The sequence below is a fragment of the Dipodomys spectabilis genome, unplaced genomic scaffold, assembly GCF_019054845.1.
Source record: "Dipodomys spectabilis isolate Male_0828 unplaced genomic scaffold, ASM1905484v1 ptg000197l, whole genome shotgun sequence".
NCBI lineage: Eukaryota > Metazoa > Chordata > Mammalia > Rodentia > Heteromyidae > Dipodomys > Dipodomys spectabilis.
In genome coordinates, this window is record NW_024870874.1 from 13,079,752 (window position 1) to 13,100,493 (window position 20,742).

Consider the following 20,742-nt stretch of genomic DNA (forward strand, 5'->3'; position numbering starts at 1 on the left):
TGTTTGAATTTCTGTTCTCCTTAGAAGCTATTTGTAATAGTTCATAACTATTCATAAATGATACACATATTCCCCCCTAGTAATATGTGTTTTTCATTTCCTATCACAACAGGCTACTTAGAGATTAGTTAGCTTTGAAAATCATTACACTTTGAAAATCAGTGCTCTTTCCTCTCTGCTGAGAATTAGCTAAATACCAATCCAGAATTAAGTGACTAAGTGACAGAAAGCATGCATTGGTATGTACTGTGTACTGATATTTTCCCAATTCTCTTTCTAAGAACTCTGTGGCTTTGGAAAAGTTGGTTAATTACTCTAAGTCTTTAGTTTGTCAGGTTTGAGATGAAGGGGCTGACCTAGTCAGCCTCTAGGGTAATTTCTAGGCAAAAAGCTTTATAATAATTTGAGTAACCCGCAATCCTCAGCTCTGAAGTAGCTTGCATTTCTTCCTAGGGAAACAATTGCTAAAACCACATGCAACACACAGCTAAATGTGATGCCAAAGGAGTAAAAGAGGAGCTAGGTGCTACAGTGGATATTTGGAAAACTAAACACTGTGTCTTGAGTGAGTGAGACCTGGACAAGAGAGGAATGGAGCCTGGCACAAACACATCAAGCCCAAAAGACTGTGTTCCCCGACTTTCCTAAGGGGCAGTCTAAATTTTTAAAATGTGAATAAGCGTAATTTTCAATAAGGGTGGTGGGGATGGAATTTGTCAAACATTGAAAGATTTGGCAGAGAAATCTTGACTTCGTCTTCAAGCAGTAAGCTGCAACCAAGTGGCGTTGAAGAGAGGAATGATACGATGGAAACACAAGAAAGAAATTCTGGCAGCAACATGCACAATCGAAACCAATGAGCATAAGAAGAAATAAAAAGTGTGGATGTACAACACATGAGTCAATCAAAAGTTTCTGTTGAAAAGACAGCCTTGGATCATGTGTGTCAAGTGCTGGTAGTGTGTAACACAGTGTGTAACAACATGCACTGTGGACGTGTCAGTGCACAGATAGACCGAGTTTGAAATAAGACACAACTTCAATGGGACACAGACAAAAGAGAGACGAATCTAAGACATGTGTAATAATGAAATTTAAAGGCAGTTTGATGCTTTGCTGCATATGAGGATGAGTGATAAAATATGAGGTGCTATATTAAACTGACATTGGTGAGATGCAGGTGAAAATAAGGCTGAATAGAAGTTCTAGAGAGGGAAATATTTGACAAGAGAAGTAACAGATGTACTTCTATAGAGTTTTCTGTTCTTGGGAAATATTTGTGTAGAGAGATAACAAATGCATTCTTATAAAGTATTCTGCTAAAAGCAGTCTTTTAGAAAACATACTCAAGTAGTAAATGAAGAATCTAATATTAAATATGTAATCCATGCACATATATTCATATGATTTTTATTCCTGCAGATATTATTTTACCTCCAGACTTCATCAATCCCATATTTTTTGTCCCTTGCGGGGCTTGAACCCTGTGTTCTTCAGCTTAAGGTGAGTGCTTTACCACTTGAGCCACAGCGCCAATTCTGGTTTTCTAGTGGTTTATTGGAGATAAGAGTATCACGGAATTTCCTGCCCGGGCTGGCTTTGAACCAGGATCCTCAGATCTCAGCCTCCTGAGATGCAAGGATTACAGGCATGAGCCACCAGTACCCAGCTATAAAAACAGTTTTAATTAGGTTTTCTAATGAATAAATACATACATACGCATTAATGAATTGCCAACATGCAAGTCACGAAAAACTCAACAATTACCTTTTTTATAAAGTGATATCTTTTACTTCTTGCACTTGGATCTTCTGATTCACTACCACAACATAAACAGTTTGAAAAATGGGCTGGTCAAAAAAAATAATTTGGGAGTCAAGAAGAACTTTAATACACGCATAACAAAGGTCTTTCTGGTGGCTCTGCCTGATGACTGGCAGGTATCATCAAGTGTCAGTGAGGAAACTAATGGAGCATTAGAAGATTGCCAGGCAGCGAATTCAGAAGAGACTGCTGAAGTAAAACCAATTGGAAAGACCTCCATTGTTTGTTTGTTTGTTTTTTAGATTTACAGAAAGTTCTAGCAAAAGAAACAAGGTTGCATTCACTGCAATGGGGAGAATATTGTTGAAATGCCTCTAGGGCCTCTAGCAGCCTGTTAAGGTGACTGTGAGGTTACATGGGAATTGTGCTGATGTTTCACAGATTTCTAACTTTTGTTTATACTTTTAAACCTATTTTGCATACTTAATTCCCCTGTGCATCTTCAGAAACTCAAATAATACTATTGCTGCTTTTATATCTCAAAATATCCACACCATAAATTAAAAACAAACAAACAAACAAACTTATCTTTCAAGGAAGTCAAAAGAATTCACTGGAGAAAAGTCAGCCTTTCCCACAAATGGAGCGAGAAAAACTTGTATCTACTCATAAGAGACTGAAATTGAACTTCTTTTCTCATCCTGTAAAAAGCCAACTAAAACTGGATAAAAAGTTCTAATGCAATATTGGAAATGTTGAAACTATTATACAAAAACATAGAGAAAACTCTGGAAGATATAAGCACAGGTTATTTTCTGAGTAAGATTCCAATTATTCAGGAAATGAGAGCAAGAATTAATAAATGGGATTGCACCAAATTGAAAATATTTGTATCTATCAAAGAAAACAATTCCCACAATCAAGAGATAAACCACAGATTAGGAGAAAATTTTTGCTTGTTATTCAATGGATGATGAATTGATATCAAGAACATATAAATTGCCATTACAAGTGGATCATGCCTGTAATCCTAGCTACCCAGGAACTGAGATCTGAGGATTAGAGTTCTAAATCAGACAGAACAGGAAAACACATGGCACTCTTAAGTCAATAACAAGTGCTGGAAAAAAAAAAGAGCTGAAAATATTGCTGTGACTCAAGTGGTAGAGCACTACCTTGAGCGAAGGCCCTATGTTCAAGCCCCAAGACTGGCACTCACACACAAAAAAGAAATATGCTTAAAAATTAAATAATAAAAGAATCAATAATCCAATAAGTAAAAGAATAAATAATATAGTTTTAGAAAAGAAATTTCAATAGCCAATTATATTCTAAGAAATATCAAAAATTTTAGCCATAAAGGAAATATAAGCAGAAATGACATTAAAATTCCATTTCACTCCAAATAAATTAGTAATCATCAAACAATAACAAATGTTGGTCAGAGAAAAGTAATTCTTATGCAATCTTACTGGGAATGCAAATGTTGCAACCACCATGGAAATCAGTATGGAAGTTCCTAAAAACAAACAAAAACAAAAAACTAAAAATAGGTCTACCTAATGACCCCACCAATGAAGCTGAACATATAGCTAAAGGACAGTAAACCAATATGCAAGAAAAGTACCTGCACACGCATTTTTATTGCCCTTCTAGCAAAATGTGCAATCAGCTATGGTGTTTAAATGATAGGATTAGGCCCAGTCAATTAATGGATGAAGACAATTACACATACAAATACACACATATTACAAAATACTACTGAACTATAAAAACATTAAATGTCACTTGCAGGAAGATAAAAACACATTGACCATCATTTTGAGTAAGATAAGTCAATCTTACAAGGATAAATATCACACTTCTTCTCATTTGCAAAGTATAGATCTAAAATAATGATGATGATGATGATGATGATGATGAGATGATGATGATAACAGTATTAGTTATAGAACATTAACGTAAAAAGTAGACTGTCTAGGAGGAACCTAATGGGAGCAGAACAGAAGAAACAAGTAGATAAGTGAAGAATAAAGAGGATCAGAAGCTACTTCCTATATATTTATGAAGACAGCATAGTGAACTTGGCTAATTTGGAAAAGGAGGGATGAGAGAAGGAATGGGATTTGGTGTAGGAGGTTAAATTTGTCAAAAGTATATTGTGTGTAGTGTGTACATAGCACCATAAAAATTCTTCAAACTAAAAATTCATGCAAATTCAAGAGTTTAAAAAGAAAAAAACTTCTCTTTACTCTTTATTAACTAGTATAATGACTATAAGTTGTAATGGGTATATTGTGTAACTATAAAACAATGAAACTGGGTTTATTAAGTTATATATAAGGATATTTACCTTATTCTTTTAAAGTCATTGCATATGATCAGCAGGCTTTTTCACAGTTAAATCTTATATCTCTGCAATGGCAATCATACATAGCTCACACTAGTTTTATGCATATATTTTCATTGCATAAAGATTTTTCTCTCTCTAAGCCCTTGTTGAGCTGGCAGAATTACAAACTGCAAATGCACAGTGGTGAAGCTTTTGTTTGGAATAAAATTAGCTTCAGTAAATTCAATACTAATTATTACAATAAAACTTAGATTAATTGATATGCTATGCTGTGAAACATAATATTTATGGTACATTTAAGGCATCTGATTCCTAAAAAATCAATATTTTTCTTTTTAGTAAGCTATCTATACCTAAAGTTGAATTTTCAGGGTTGATGACTTGCAGTTGGAAGGATGTAACAAATAAAGATGGATTCCTATTAACTTTTGATTATTCAATTTTTTAAGTGCTTGCTTTAAAATAAAAAGCATTACCAGGGGCTTGGAAGGTGGCTCAGGGGTAGAGTGCTTGCCTAACATGCATCAGGCCCTGGGTTTCATTCCTCAGCACCACATAAGCAGAAAAAACTGGAAGTGGCACTGTGGCTCAAGTGGTAGAGCACTAGCCTTGAGCTGAAAGAGCTGTGGGACGGTGCCCAGGCCCAGAGTTCAGGCCCCACAACTGACCAAAAAGAAATAAAGAGGTCCTTAGCTACCATAAAGTAAGGGAAAGTATGTGTTTATAAAGATGTAATAGATCATATTGATACTTGGGTTTTATTTGTTTGATTTTGGTCGGCCACGGGGCTTGAACTCAGACCCTGGGTGCTGTCCCTGAACTCTTTTTTCTCAAGACTATTGCTCTTCCACTTTGACTGCTCTACCACTTCTGTTTTCTGGTGGTTAACTGGAGATAAGAGTCTCACATGGGTTGGGAATGTGGCTTAGTGGTAGAGTGCTTGTCTTGCACGCATGAAGCCCTGGGTTCCATTCCACAGTACCACATTCATAGAAGTAGCTTAAAGTTGTAGCGTGCTAGCCTTTAGCACAAAGAGGCTCAGTGACTGTACTCAGGCCCTGAGTTCAGGGCCCAGGACTGGCAACAAAAAAGAAAAAAAAAGAAAGAGTCTCACAAACTTTCCTGCCGGGAGTTGAGTTGGCGTTCAACAGTGATGCTCAAATCTCAACCTCCTAAGTAGCTAGGATTACAAGAGTGAGCCACCAGCCCCCACCTTTTGTATTGGTATTTAAATATAGGAAACATAATCTTATAGGGATTGAAACATAATCATAGGGATAGAAAATCTTGTTATCTTGCAAACTTTCTCCGAAACCAAGTTTCAAAACCTATTAATAGTTCACACTGCTTCTGGTTTCTTAATTCAAACTCCCATGAAAACAGTGAAGCTAACTCATCATTTCTTTTTGCACAAGATCATGGAAGGTTCTCTTGGGTCACATAAGTACAGTTGAGATGGTAGGTTCCAATGATCCTGCATCATCTGGCCTGACAATTTCAGCAGGGAGAAGAGACCAGATTTCTCTGAAAAGTATATAGAGAAAATTGACATCTAGATCTATAATATTGCATAAAACTCTTACAGCCTTTCACGAGGGCAAATTGATGTAGCAGGATGTGGAAACATATAGACTTAATGCTGCTGATGGTGAATACTTTATTTATAAATTGAAATAACAATACTGCCTGAGTGATAAATGACCTGTGAAAATCTAAATAGTCTTATTTATTTATTCTAAATAGTTACAATGCATGATTTTTTCTTTGCTTTTCCTTTCTGTTTACTAGCCTAGATCTCTAAATCAAGGTTAATAACTTGGCAACCTCCATTATTATACTTTTTAAAGATGGCTGAAGTCTTAATTGCAAAAAGTCTGCTTTTGAATAGGTTTTTATCTTTCGACCATAACTATGCAATGTGTACAGCAATCTTTCCATTTTCTTTGGTCCTTAATACCTTAATATCTCTCATTTCATAATGATTTTATATGTTTATGAACTCATCACATAATTATAGCTCTACAAGGAAAACCTCAATATCATCATGTGAGATTTAAGTTTAAGCTAATGGCACAAGGAAGTCTTTTATTATTTCACTGATTCTTTCACTTTAAGGATTTCTTGAGCATCTAGCATTTCCCTGGGCAAAGTTCTGAAATGCTTGGCATGTAGCTGTTAACATAATGAGTAAATGCCAGGAGACAGTGGGTCATGCCTGTAATCCTAGCTATTAAGGAGGCTGAGATCTAAGGATCACGGTATAAAGCCAGCTGTGCAGGAAAGTCTGTGAGACTCTTATCTCCAATAAACCACCAGAAAACCAGAAGTGGCGCTGTGGCTCAAGTAGTAGAACGCTAGCCTTGAACTGAAGAGCTGAGGGACAGCGCCCAGGCCCAGAGTTCAAGCACCATGACTGACAATAACAAACAAAAAATCAAACAAAAATTGACTAAAAGTCAAAATAAGGTGAAGAATATAAACAAACAAACTCTTAGTCTCCTCAGTGTTTAGATTCTGAGTGACCAAATATGGATGACATTAGGAACAATAATGATGATCACTAAATAACCTTTGAAAGGGAGGGGAAAGGTCTTGGTTATGGTTTCATGTCTTCAACACATTAACCGTGTGCCCTGGGGAGAACACTTCATATTTATGGATGTCATTTTCACTCTGGTTTATCTATGACATTCCCTTCTGGTCTAACGTGGATCATTCTATAGCTCAAGAAACCTTGCAACTTCTCTGCCTCTATTTCCATGGAAACCACATGGCGATAAAGGCTTCCATTGTTCAGGCAGATTATGGTCCTTTCAACTCAAATGCTGCAACTATCCAATTGGAAGTTGAACAAGAGAAACCAGGAAAAGATGAAGATATATTCTACAAACAAGTTTAATTTGGAGCGTTTTCATGTGTGGGCTTGAGTAAGGGTAAAGAGAAGGCAAGAGAAGTTTCTAGAATCTGCAAAGAATGAAGGGGCAGGGGAGCTGCTAAGCATGGTCTGGAGGCTGCAGTAGCAGATGCTTTCACCACCGCAGGAGTAGAGATGGAGCTGAGAGGCTCTTTTTCTCCTGTTTTTAAATCATCTTCATGTGCTTTCTGATGGCCTATCCTAGGAGGGAATTAGAAAGCAAGTGGGTTCCAGTGGATGCCATCCTGAAGAACACAGCAGGGTGGGGAAGGGTGAGGAAGGGATGTGCAGAATCTCAAGGGGAGCATTCAGCCCAGGGTCAACCTCCCAAAAGATGAAAGAGAAAGCTGGAAAAACAGGCAATGTGTTCTAGGCAGGCATGGTGGCATATGACTGTAATCCCTCCACTGAAGAGATTGAGGCAAGGGAATTGAAGGTTTGAGACCAACTTTTCTGCTGGATAGCAAAACTATGTCTGGAAAAGAGTTTATTGTTTTAAGCATTATGTTCAGGTAAATCTTCATCTTCTCAAAACTTGCTGCCAAGTCCACCAGGACTATGTAATGTCTGAAAGCTCTATCGGGAGCCTCATGCATGGCTAAAGGAGGCTATTTTTAAAGAATGAGGACCGTGGGAAGAAGATGAATCAAACATGGTTTACTTATCTAAGGTCTCAGGGTCAGCTTGCCCATTTAGGCCCTGCCCTGTGTCCCTACTTGTTTACAAAAGTCTGTTACGTTTCTATTTTCCCGATGCTGTATGGTTTTCCCTGTGTGACATACAAATTCCCTCCCCAGGTGCAACAATCTCCTTACATACACTACTTCTAGGAATGTGACTCTCCCTCCAATTCCCATAGTCCACATAACACCATTATAACACTTCTTCTTGGAACTGACCCTACCCCCAAAATCCCATAGTCCACATAATGTGACCCATGGGACTGCCCATGTGACCCATGGGACTGCCCCCCTAACATTTTGTTTAAATTCTGTCAACACCTGTCCATGGCTGCTACTCCCATTTCTGCTTGGAGCCCAGCAGGTCTGCCCCCACCCCCAAATAAAGCCTTGATGGCTCTCACTCACCTCTTATTTCTTACAACTTATGTAAGCCTTTCCATAAGAATGCCATATAGAGGGGCTGGGAAGTTGGCTCAGTGGTAGAGCGCTTGCCTTGCATGCCTGAGGCCCTGGGTTTGATTCCTCAGCACCACATAAAAAAAAGAAAAAAGCCAGAAGTGGCGCTGTGGCTTAAGTGGTAGAGTGCTAGCCTTGAGCTGAAGAGCTGAGGGACAGTGCCCAGGCCCAGAGTTCAGGCCCCACGACCGGACCCCCCCCCCCCAAAAAAAGAATGCCATATAGATAGATAGATAGATAATTAGATATAGATATATATAGTCTATACACATCTACATATGTGTGTACATATATCCTTTCATTTCCCTATTTGAAAGAACAAGAGCTCTGAAAATTGCTATCACAACTGAAATCTTGTTATTTTTCCTATGTTGTCTGCTTATAATGAAGTGGATATAAAATAATCAGAACAGGATGATTTTGTAATGAAGAAAAAATTCTATTGGGTGTAATTTCCCATCTGTAATTATTTTACAAATGTCTATTTTGCATGAAAAACAACAGTTACAAGGCAGACAAAGCTGTGTTAATGACCAGCTATATTTCCATAAAAACAGTTGCCAAGAAAACATAGTAAGGAAGTAAAACCAAATTGAGCTTACAATGAACATTGAAACTGGACTGTCTGCATTTGCAACAAATGAGCAGACTGTGTAAAATAAATGGATAAATGTGTGCACAGAGCTAATCTCAGCTTACCCCATACAGCTAATTCATCAGAAATTTCTTTATCTCTTTGTGATCTTAACGAGAAAATGCTGTTATTTTAAATACTGACATCCCTGAAGATCTTTTATGATGAGATGTTTCAATAGACTCAAAGTAGAGTATACATCGCAATGCTTGTTGAGTTGCAGAAGTGCCTTCACTGTTAATTTTGGGAGAAGCAATATGTGATTTCAAATCAAGTGGGTGAGCAAAAGAAGGATGGGAGGAAATTGATTGCCTCTCACTGTCTTTATTTCTCAAGCAACAACATGCTTTGTTTTGCTGTGGTTATTTACTCAAGCTAAAACTCGTCTGATCTGAAAAAAAAAATCTTTTATGGTTGAGAATAAGCAGGTATTGAAATTTATTTACCCTACAAGGGTACTGAAGATTTCATAAAGAATACCAAGGCTTCACTCCAATGTGCCAGGCAGGCACTTAAATATGAGGTCATTTTATGTATGGTGAGAAAAAATGAAAAAAAAAATGGGACTTTGCAATTGATGGCAACTTAAAGTTGTTACCACTCTTTGGTCCATAAAATCCTTTCATTATTATTATTTTATTTCATATGTTTAAGGTAAGTACAGTAAGGATTAGTTCATGCATGTGAAATGGACTTAATTTCATGAAATACCAACGATGTGATCTAGCTCATTGATTTCTCCTAAACTACATTCCAAGCTCTTGTTTATCCAAGAATGGTTCACACCTAACTCTCTTAGCATCCCTGTCAACTTAGTGGTCTTCACAAGCCGTCATTGATGTAGAAGACAAGGTTTACAAGAGGAATATCACATTTTATGTTAAGTCTGAGCAAGTATTTGTATTTTGGTCTGTATCTCTCAAAGCCTGAATCTGTTTTTGTTATTCTTCGATAGTCATACAGAATAATACTGATGGGAACATAAACATAAACATAACTCTGCTAAGCCATGATATTAAGAGAAATATCATATTATTCGTGAGATGATCACAAATTTTCCCCAAATTACTGATTTTTAGTTGTTCACTTGTTTTCTTTTATGCCATTGTAGGGGCATTTTTAGCATTAAAGTTTTTAATAAATAATAACCTAATTATTCATCTTTTAATTACATTAGTTAAAATGTAGGTCTCTGGCTTGTATTTATTTTATGTCTTTGAATTAGGAAAAGAAAAATCTAATTGCCAGAGGTTTTTATATATTCTCCAAAAGTTTTCCCTCTAAATTTTATCATAATAATGGATATTACATTGTAACAGATACTACTGTTTTTAGTATGTTAAATATCTTACTATAACCGAATTAAGGAAACCAAAAATTAGTATACCACGTGCATGAAATCTAAATATTATATGTTGTCATTAAGTAGTGGTGGTGAGTTATATCCTTTAATAATATTCCCATACTCAAAATAATTATGTAAACTAAGAAACCAAATATTTTTCTTGTCCTAAACATGTAGTGCAGTACTCTAGCGTGTAATAGAGGAACTATATTTAAGCAACACATTTCTTAAATTCAATTTTTTGTTACTTTTCCATGCTTATGAAGAGCAAGAACTATTACAAATTATATACTGGGAGAAAAAAAACAATATTTTTTCCTCAAATCTCTAGTCTAGATAACAAGAGTAGGAAAATTCATTTTAAAAAAATGAATTTATATGAAGTAATTTACATGATACATCTATATTCCAGCATGCCATTTTAAATTAACTCATAATAATCAATATTTATCTCATAACAATGCACAATACAAAAAGAACCTTTCAATTTTACATTTCTTCCAATGGCTAATTGGATATCACTGTACAAATCTGGCTTCCTTTTCTTCCTGACCACAGAACTGAAACATGTTTCCTGTCCATTGGTTCTGTGACTGTCCATAAAATTTGTGCCAAAATGAAGATGAAGTATCTTCATCCCAGACACTGCACTGACTGCCTTTAAGATGTTCTTTCCCCATCTGAGCACCGAGCAAAATAGCTTCAAAGACTTAGAAGAAGATGGTGCTATCAAGAGCAGGAGCATGTGTGTCTTGTCTGAACTGTTGTGTGAGGGTATCTGCCGACTATGATTGTCCTGAGAGTAAAATAAACACATAGCCACTCACCCTCTTGGAGTGGTTGTGGCAGAAATTCAATTATTCTTCTTAATACAGTCCCAAAGCCTCAAGTAGCCAGACCAAAATAATGTTTAGCTGTATACAATGTATCTATGTTCTTCCATTCCCTGATCCCTAGTTGTGCGAAATAAAACACATTTCTCATTTAAAAGTTACCATGGCTTCCTTTGAACAGTCATTTCTATGTTTTTATGTGACAATACTTCAATGTTTAGCAGGAAAGGAGAAAGCAGTTTTCACAGTAATTTGATGGCGCTTATCTTGTTCTTAGGTTTTCATCCTTTTATTCATGTGACAAAATGCTAACTCCAACTTCTTGCAACATAAGGAGAAATTTAATCAAAACAGGATTTTTTTTGGTGGGGGTGAGGATGAGCACTTGCATTGTGAAGGCACTGAGGCATTTTTATCTAAAGGAAGGATTTTGTGACTCTCTCTTCATAGAGACTTAGAGTCTCTGATCTCCGAATATTCCATACATTCAATATGCCTCTGCTATTATCCTTTATGATCTCATTCCACAAAGACATTGACAGAGTGCTTTAAGTTCCTTCAACTTCTAATTGACAAAAAAGAACTCATCTTCTATGCTGATCCATAGTTTTATATCTTCCATCTGATAAGGATTTAAATGGATTAATAATTCTTTTCCTGAATATTGCAACAGCACTGATATTTAAGCTGAAATTCTCTGGAGGACTTGAGTTATCTGTTCTATTGAAAACAGGTGACAATAAACTCTGAGTTCTGTGTTTACTGCAGAAACCTAAGAAAGTCAGGCATCTTCTGCATGCCCTAGGTTCTAAAATTCTTAAGCCAGAAGACTAATCTGACAAAGATTGATTGTGATAATTGTTTTAACACACAAGAATTAAGAAATATTATGGAAAATATGCTTACCTCCCTTTAAAAAGTATGCTATTGTATATGGGCTGATAGATGTACACACTTCAGGAATAATTTTACAATCAGGAAAAGACATCCAATCCTGCACTGAAAATATTTTGGGAAAGGATAACCCCATTTCCTGACCCTGTTCACTCCATTATGGGAAAACTTTGTTATCTTGAGCAGTCGCTTCTAGATGGGCAGTGTATCCAATATACAGACTTTTCTCTGAGGTTACTTATAGAAGAACACAAAATGTCTTGGGTTTTAATTATGACATCATTAAATGGCTTTCTGATTTGACAGCTTATGTATCTGGTATACTTAACCGTAACTGAGGAAAAAAATCCTCACAAATTGCAATTGTAATTTGTAAGCATTCTTTGGTTATCATGTTGGAAAAGGAGCTTACTCAACGAGTTTCTCAGTTTTGGCAATGGCAAACCTAGAAAGGTGTAAAAGTACTTGGGAGTAGGATGAGAACAAGTAATGGTAATGCCTAAGTATATTAAAATGAAATTCAACAAATCAACTTTTAATTTTTTTTTTTTTAGGTCCCGTCGTGGGGCCTGAACTCTGGGCCTGAGGGCTGTCCCTTAGCTCTTCTGCTCAAGGCTGATGCTTTACCACTTGAGACACAGCGCCACTTCTGGCTTTTTTCTTTTTGCTTATGTGGTGCTGAGGACTCGAACCCAGGGCCTCATTCATGCAAGGCAAGTGCTCTACCACTGAGCCACCTTCCCAGCCCCGACAAGTCAGCTTGTAGAATAGTTCCTAATGTGAGCAATGGAAAATTTCAAAGGGTGAGTGTAAATGTCATTCTTAGGAGAAAAACCAGGAAAACTACTCTCTAATCATTTAACTATTTTAAAAAGTATTTCCAGTTCAGGGGATTTTTATTCACTATGAATGGAGTCAGAAGGAATCTGTATTTCAACATGACCATAATGAATGTTCTAAGAGAGCTTTGAGGCATGTTTGCTAAGTATGTCATCCATATACAAGAATGTAACTTTGACTGACAGCAATAACCTTTGCCTCATATTGCCAAAGGGATAAATGTCCTCTGCATCCAAGAAAAAGACATTTCCTAGTATGGGTAGGGATGGAATCTGATGTTATTTTTACATATGCCCATACAAATTCTCCCTTCTGTTTTACTGACAGTTTTAATAATTGTTAGATAAACATTTTTCTGCTTTAAATAATCAAATGTTAATATTCTGATTATTTAAATGAATGGGAAGTCAAGATTTTGTTTATTCATTTTTCAATGAATCTGACAGACCTTAGAATTTTTTTCTTTATCTCATGATTCTGTCTTTAAAGGTTTCTGTTGGCATATTCCTAAGCTCTATTGCATTCATTCTGTAGTGACATTTTGTCTGGTAAAGGGAAAGTTTTTACTTTGATAATAACTGTTCCATTATTTTGTGGGCTGCATTGGAAGCACTAACATGTTGTTACTCAGGATGATAAATTTTGAAATTATAGAACATGTTTTTCCTTGCCTCCTATCATATTTAGCCTTCTTATTTTGTACTTTATTTTCCTTTCATCTTTCCTTCCTTCTCAATTTTCCTTTCTTTTGTTCTACTTTTTTCCTTCATTGCTACTTACCACATGCAACAAATATAACATAAACATATACAAAATAATGAACAAATATGCCTTTTCAAGTTGCCAATTTTATCCAAATAAACACAAAAATAATTGTATAAATAATTAGTACATAAAATGATATGTAATAAATGTGTATTGTGAGACCTTGTTTAAGCCTAGGTTATAAAAGATGTTTCAATGTTCTCACAAAATAAATACTTAGAGAACAAAGAAACCTCCTGGAAAATAAATTATTCTGAGTACACCAGAGGAACATGTGGTAACCCTGACTAAGTACATAAACACTAGTCTATAAAAGTCTAGTGTGCTAGATACTACTGCGTACTTGTCATTATATGCTGTCTTTTAGGTTTCAGACTTCATTTATGATCTAACTTTATGAAGACATACACCCTACAAAGTTGGCTTAGAACATTAAGATGCACTGTATATAATATTACTGAAAGGACAAAGGAAACAAATTAAAGACTTGCAGAAACCCTAATTCTTGTAATTAGGGAGGAAAGGTATATATAACTAGAGCTAAGAGTATTTTGCCTGTTTTGTGAAATAATGGCAAAGTCTTGTCTTCACCTCTGAAATTGTTATTCACTGCACATTTACCTCTTTTCCATGGTTCATAGGGAAAGGATAGCCAAGGAGATGGGCATCAATAGGCAACCTTAGAAATTATAAGGTAAGAAAGCTGATGTCAAGCAGCCACTATTGATGTTAAGAAGATGAATGCTATGTGTGCACAAGCAGAAATAGCCAAGTTTCAAGTTGAAAGTGCGTACCTGTGGTAGTAAGTATCATTGAGTTAATGACAGTTTTCTTCCTATGCAATCAGTATAATTGGTCTCATTGATTACTTACTTCTCTCTCTCTGTAGTTCAGTCCTTCTGTTGCTAAGGATGTTTGAATCAGAATTCATTAGGGTGAGGTCAAGAGCCTTTACTACCTTACTGAATCTGAGGAAGGCATCTCAGACTGAAGTTTAGTATGGTTGTAGCACACAGTTCTGTGATTACAGGCAGGAAAAAGCTTAAAGAAAGGATCCCCAAGACCCCCAACGAACATTGTAGAATGAGAATTTATAGTAGAATCTTTACAGAGCATTTTCATTGCAAAGTAGTAACCTAGGGCAAATTTATTTATTTAAAAAGTTACTCCTCGCTACTCAGGAGGCTGAGATCTGAGGATCATGATTCAAAGCCAGGCTGGGCAGAAAAGTCTGTGAGACTCTTATCTCCAATTAACCACCAGAAAATAGGAAGTGGTGCTGTGGCTCAAGTGGTAGAGCACTTGCCTTGAGCTGACGAGCTCAGGGACAGTGCATAGGCCCAGAGTTCAAGCCCCATATGACCAACAAAAAAAAGAGTTATGATTGTGAGTACCATTAGACAATGTGAATAGACAATAGATATATAGTTGATAGACAGATATTTGATATAGACAGATGATAGTCCTTGTCCTGGGAGTGTTAGGAAGCTCAGTAGCAGTAGTCTTAAGGAATTTGCCATACATTATTATAAATATAAAGCAGAATCTGACGCTGGAATAGTCAAAAGATTTGGTTAAATTATTTCCCTCAGAATTCTATATAGAACTATATCTTCAGAGCTATTCCAGCATAGCTTCTTGGAAATGACCCTGTCTCTGTTATAGTAGGTTATTCATCTCTGTCCTCTACCAGACCATGTAAATACCATGGGTAGATGTTTTATTACATGGATTAGTGCTGATGAAAATTCCAAGCTATCATCTAGCAGGAGAACATATTGGAGACCCTTGGATATTAGAATCCCCAAATAAAATATGCATGGAGAAGGAAGAGAGTTGGGATGTCAGAGTCTATTGAATTTTCACAAATGATGGAACATCTACATTGTTTACTGCTGGTAAAAGAGAATGTGAGTTTGAGATTCAATTACTGTTCCATTTCTTCTGTTCCTTTGTTTATAGTTGGAAGAAGCTGTCACAATGATCTCTAGTCTTGGCTTTGCTGTGCCTTATAGACACTGTGTTTGTCTGATACAAGACACGAGTCAATTGTAAGCTTTCTAACAGAGTTCTGAACCTAAACTAGTATTCTAGAACTAGCTGTTGTTGCCGCTGCTGCTAGTGTGTGTGTGTGTGTGTGTGTGTGTGTGTGTGTGTGTGTGTGTGTGTGTGCTTGTGTGTATATGTGACAAACCCATTCATCAAAGTATACTGTTCAGAGCACTGGAAACCGAAGCTGAAGCAATGGGATTATAAACAAGAGGGGGAAAAAAAACGAGAGGGGAAACTACTGCATAACAGAGTCCCATGACAGGATATAAAGGAAGCCTGGTAGCTACAAGATATACATTTGAGGAGCTTGAAAGATGTTATATAATAAACACTCACAACATAATAACAATTTCAATCTTGAGAATTAGATTAAAAAACAACATCTGTCCCATACTAATAATTAACAAAAACCTCAATAAACTCTAATGTACTATTTTTTAATAAAATCAGAGAGTTGTGGCAACAAATGTTCTTAAATAGAGGAAGCACTTTTACACCATTTTATTTTGGCAAAAAGTACATAATTATGTTTTTAATTAAAAAATGATATGAGAATTTCACAATAACATATCTTATTTCAATAAAAAATTAGAACTGTCAGGAAAAAAACAAATCAAGGCATTTACACATGAGGCAGTTAACCTGTAACTTGAATCATGCAGAATTGATATAAGGTCATACAATAGAGGTGAAATGATGTTGATTCAGTATTCTCTTGGGGAGAATATGTGCAGATATAAAACAGGGTTTCAGTTTGGGATAATTACAAGATAAAGGTAAGAGGTGAATTTCACACCTATAGGGAATCATAGCCTTCCCAAAGGCATAAAGCACTAAGGGGCACAAGAGGACATATTTGAGAATTAATTGAAAGTAGATCATAATATATAATAGCCTAGTGGATGTTAATTAAAAACCCAGGGCAGGTAATTTAGAAAGATTCTCAGAAAACCAGCACTCATATATGATAATAACTGCAATATGAGACAAATCACAGCCATTAATTACACATTTACTCTGCAACCAGCATCATAATTTGAGCTACATCAGATGATGGTTACAGTTCCATGAAGGAGGTTTGGTTTTGTATAGTGTTGTTTTTGTGCTAGTCCTGGCCCTTGAACTCAGGGCCTGAGTGCTGTATCTGAACTTTTGTACTCAAGGCTATCACTCTCCACTTGAGCCACAGCACCACTTCTCACTTTTAGGTAGTTAACAGAGATGAGAGTTTCACAGACTTTCCTACTGGGGCTGGCTTTGAAACACAGCCCTCAGATCTCAGCCTCCCCAGTAGCTAGGATTACAAGCATGAGCCAGGAACACAGGCATGAGCCACTGGCCAGGGCACATAAAGGATTTATTAATATATTCTTAATTTCTCAGTTAAGAAGCTCAAATGACAAGAGACTGAGTAACAGAAGTCACAGGTCTATGAATTGGCAAACCCCCCTTGAAGAAAACAAATGCAAATAATTCTTTTTTATTTTTTACAAAGTTCTGTTATATATTATAGTAGAGCAGAAACATAAACGTATTAGAAAAGCACTTAGAAGTAGTTCAGCATTCCAAAAGCTTTACATTGTTCTTTGTTCTGGTAGATTTACATGTTTAAAAATAACTTTCAAAGACACATTTATATTATGAAAAAGTATTTTCTTGGTATTTTTGAAAATACGTAATCTCTACAACAAAGGTCCAGGAAAAAAATATGCTGGATGTAAAACAAAACAATCAGCAGTTAAGAATGAGGTTGAAGAGCAGTGTCTGAGAAAACAATGTTTTTTAAATGAAATTGATTTAATTTTTGTACTCAGTGAGCTTATAGGACAATTACGCTAAAATAAACTACTAGTATGTATTGTCATACTTTTCAATTAAAGATGTGCATATAACGATATTCCTAACATAATATCTGCACTGACCTTGATATTATCAAAAGTCGTGTGTCTGTAAGAATTGTTTTCTAAACCTGTTGATTATGAAAATAGAGAAAAAACCAAAACAGCTCGTAGATGTGTTTGAAGCTTAGTCTCAATGAACTTGAACTGATTTTCATAACATTTTACATGATATCTAACATAATTCTATGAGATTTCCTAGACACTTAAAAACATGTAACCCTGCAGTAGCTTTCTTCAGTCCTTGCATATAAATGTACAAACTGCAGCTAACTACCTCATCAAACTCTGCCATAAGCTGAATCAATGAGAAATTCCCATTGTTTTAGGTCAATCCATCATCTCTTATGGAAACAAGTTTGGAACCCACACTTTCCAGGTCTGAATAAGCAGGGGTATGAGAAGAGATTATCGTATAATGGACGAGTCACAATGTTGCATTCTCCTTACTAGGAAGTATAGAGTAATATGTATTTTCTGACTCAGGACTCTACTAATTTAAATGAAATATCCCATATTGACATAGTCAACTTCTAGTCATTAAAGTATAAAAGTTCTGTCGATTCTTGACATGTATCTTAGGTTTTATTTTTGCCTCCAAGCAATCGCCACATACTAGATATGCTTGGTCTGTGTTGTCCTCCAACTCATTCTTCTTACTAGCAATGTTGATAACCTTATTCAAGCACAGTTTCTCACACACTATTGTATTTGTAGTGAGGTCTAAACAATTCTCCCTCTAGCTAATTACCTATCACAAGTATTTAAGGCTGCCTAATTGATCTTTCTGAAAGAAGACATAACCTCTGTACCATCAAGAGCCTCCTGATGTTTTTCCTGACTCTCAAACTGTCCCTAATAAGAAAAGGATCCAATTGTGGATCCTGTGTTGATTTTATTTGCCTTGTGTCCCTACTTTCTTTTACTCCAAAGAGATAGTCAGTGTTACTTTGGTTCTCATTACTTTGACATTTTTGAAGATTTTAGGGCTGTTACTATAAAGAATTCCCCTTAATGTAGTTTCATGTGATGTTTTGCATAATTGGATTCAAGTTACGAATTGCTGGCGGGAATATCACAGAAGGGATGCTATACTCACACTGCCTCTAATCAGGCAACTCCTGATTTTGAATGCTTCAATTATTGATGGTATCCACTTTGATCATCTGATTAAGGTGTTATAAGCCAGATCACTTGCCTGTCAAGTTACTAACTTTACCTCTGTAATCAATCTATATTTAAAGCTATACCCATTCTGGTCATCGATCTTTCAATTACTTGATTATTTAATATAATGAGAACACTTGGATTCTTATTTTATCCAGCGAATCCTAACATTGGTGGTAATAATCAAAAATGCCAGATCTGGCAAGACCCTTCCCCCTGCCTCAGCCCAGCCCCCTCCCATCCCTCCTCACCCCCACTCTCAGGAAATGAGAGAAGTCATGAAGGAGAAAAGCAAGCAAGGACACAAGAAACAAGAAAATAAAGAGAAAGAAAATAAATCGGGAATAATAAATGTCTTTCCTAAGAGTCTAAATTGTCTTCTGCTTCTCTTTTTATAAATATATACATTTATATATAAATCTGTACATATTTATGAATATACTGTGATATACATTCAAATATATGCACTCATACATATTTATATGCACAACTTATATACTCAAATATATGTACAGCTTATATACCCAAATATGCATTTATTGGGCTGGGAATGTGGCTCAGTGGTAGAGTGCTTGCCTTACATGCCTGAGGCCCTGGGTTTGATTCCTCAGCAGAGCATAAGCAAAAAGAAAAAAGCCGGAAGTGGCGCTGTGGCTCAAGTGGTAGAGTGCTAGCCTTGAGCTAAAGAGCTGAGGGACAGCGCCCAGGCCCAGAGTTCAGGCCCCACGACCAGACCCAAAAAAACAAAAATAAAAACAACAAAACCAAATATGCATTTATATCATATAATTTATATATTTTGTAATTGTGTGTGTGTGTGTAAATCCCTCTACATAACCAATCACCTTGTGCTAGGTTGACTCTACTTCATAGAAACCCTCCTCATCCTGTTTATACTTATGTAGCATGTTAGCTCAGCCTTAGATGTGGATATTCTGCATGCCTCCCTGGGATGTCTTCAAATGTATTTAGAAAAAACAGATAAAAATTCATGTAATTACAATGTCTAGCATGATGTTTGGATATGAATAATAGTACCCATGCTCCATATCTACAGGGTCCTCCTCCATATATTCAGCTGACTAATCATGAATTGAAATCATTTAAAAATGATTATTTACATCAATCATGTACAGCCATATTTCTCTCTTTATTTTTCTGAAGGAGGAACTCAAACCCAGTATCTTATAACTGTTCTCTAACAAAATTATACCCATAATCTTTTACAGACATTTCTCCCCTGTCATTATTTCCTAAGCAAATAGTATAACAACTACTGAGAGAGAAATTATTGAGTTGTTAGGGAATAAATTGTAGTAAGTATTCTAAGTACTTCAGAGATTATTTAAAGTATCAAGGAGGCTGTACACAGGTTATATGCAAACACTGAACCATTTTGCATGAGATACTTGAGCATTTTTTAGATTTGTGGAAGACATATAATCAAACACCATGAATACTGAGTAAATTACTGATAAAGTTAATCAAAATTTGGTATCATAGAGACAGAGAATGGGGTGGTTATTTGGGGTTTAAATACTGCTAAATCATTGCTGCTTCACATGGATATTTATGCTTTATGTGTGGTTCAATAATCCAGATGTAAAATGGACTTAACATAAATGATTTTACTTGTCTTAATGCTGTTTAACAGAGAGTCAACCAGACTCTAGAAAATGGAAGATGGTCATATCTCTCTAAATGTAGCTCTGAGAGAGTCTTAATTAACCTTTCTATTCCAAATTCACTAATTACTATATTACCATATTCATGAAGTATAAACAATATTCTTATTTCATATTTCCTCATCTTTCTTCCTGTCTATTCAAGGGCCACTCCTCTTCTGCTCTACTTGTGTGTGTTGGCTGCAATATTTATGATGGTCAGTGGAAGAGTTTTTTTTTAATTTCTTTTATATTTTTTCTCCAGTTGGTCCCTAGTATAATCCAAAACTACCTAAAAGTTCCTGTTGTTTAACATTCACCTTTGAGAACAATGGAGACATTTAGTAGTAGTTGTCACAAATTGAACATGTGTATAGTAACTTTATATTCTTATACATCTCTGTTCTTATAAATCTTCTGTTTTCCCAGTAATTCCATGAACTCTTCATCAACATGAGTACTGTATAATAATCCTTCATA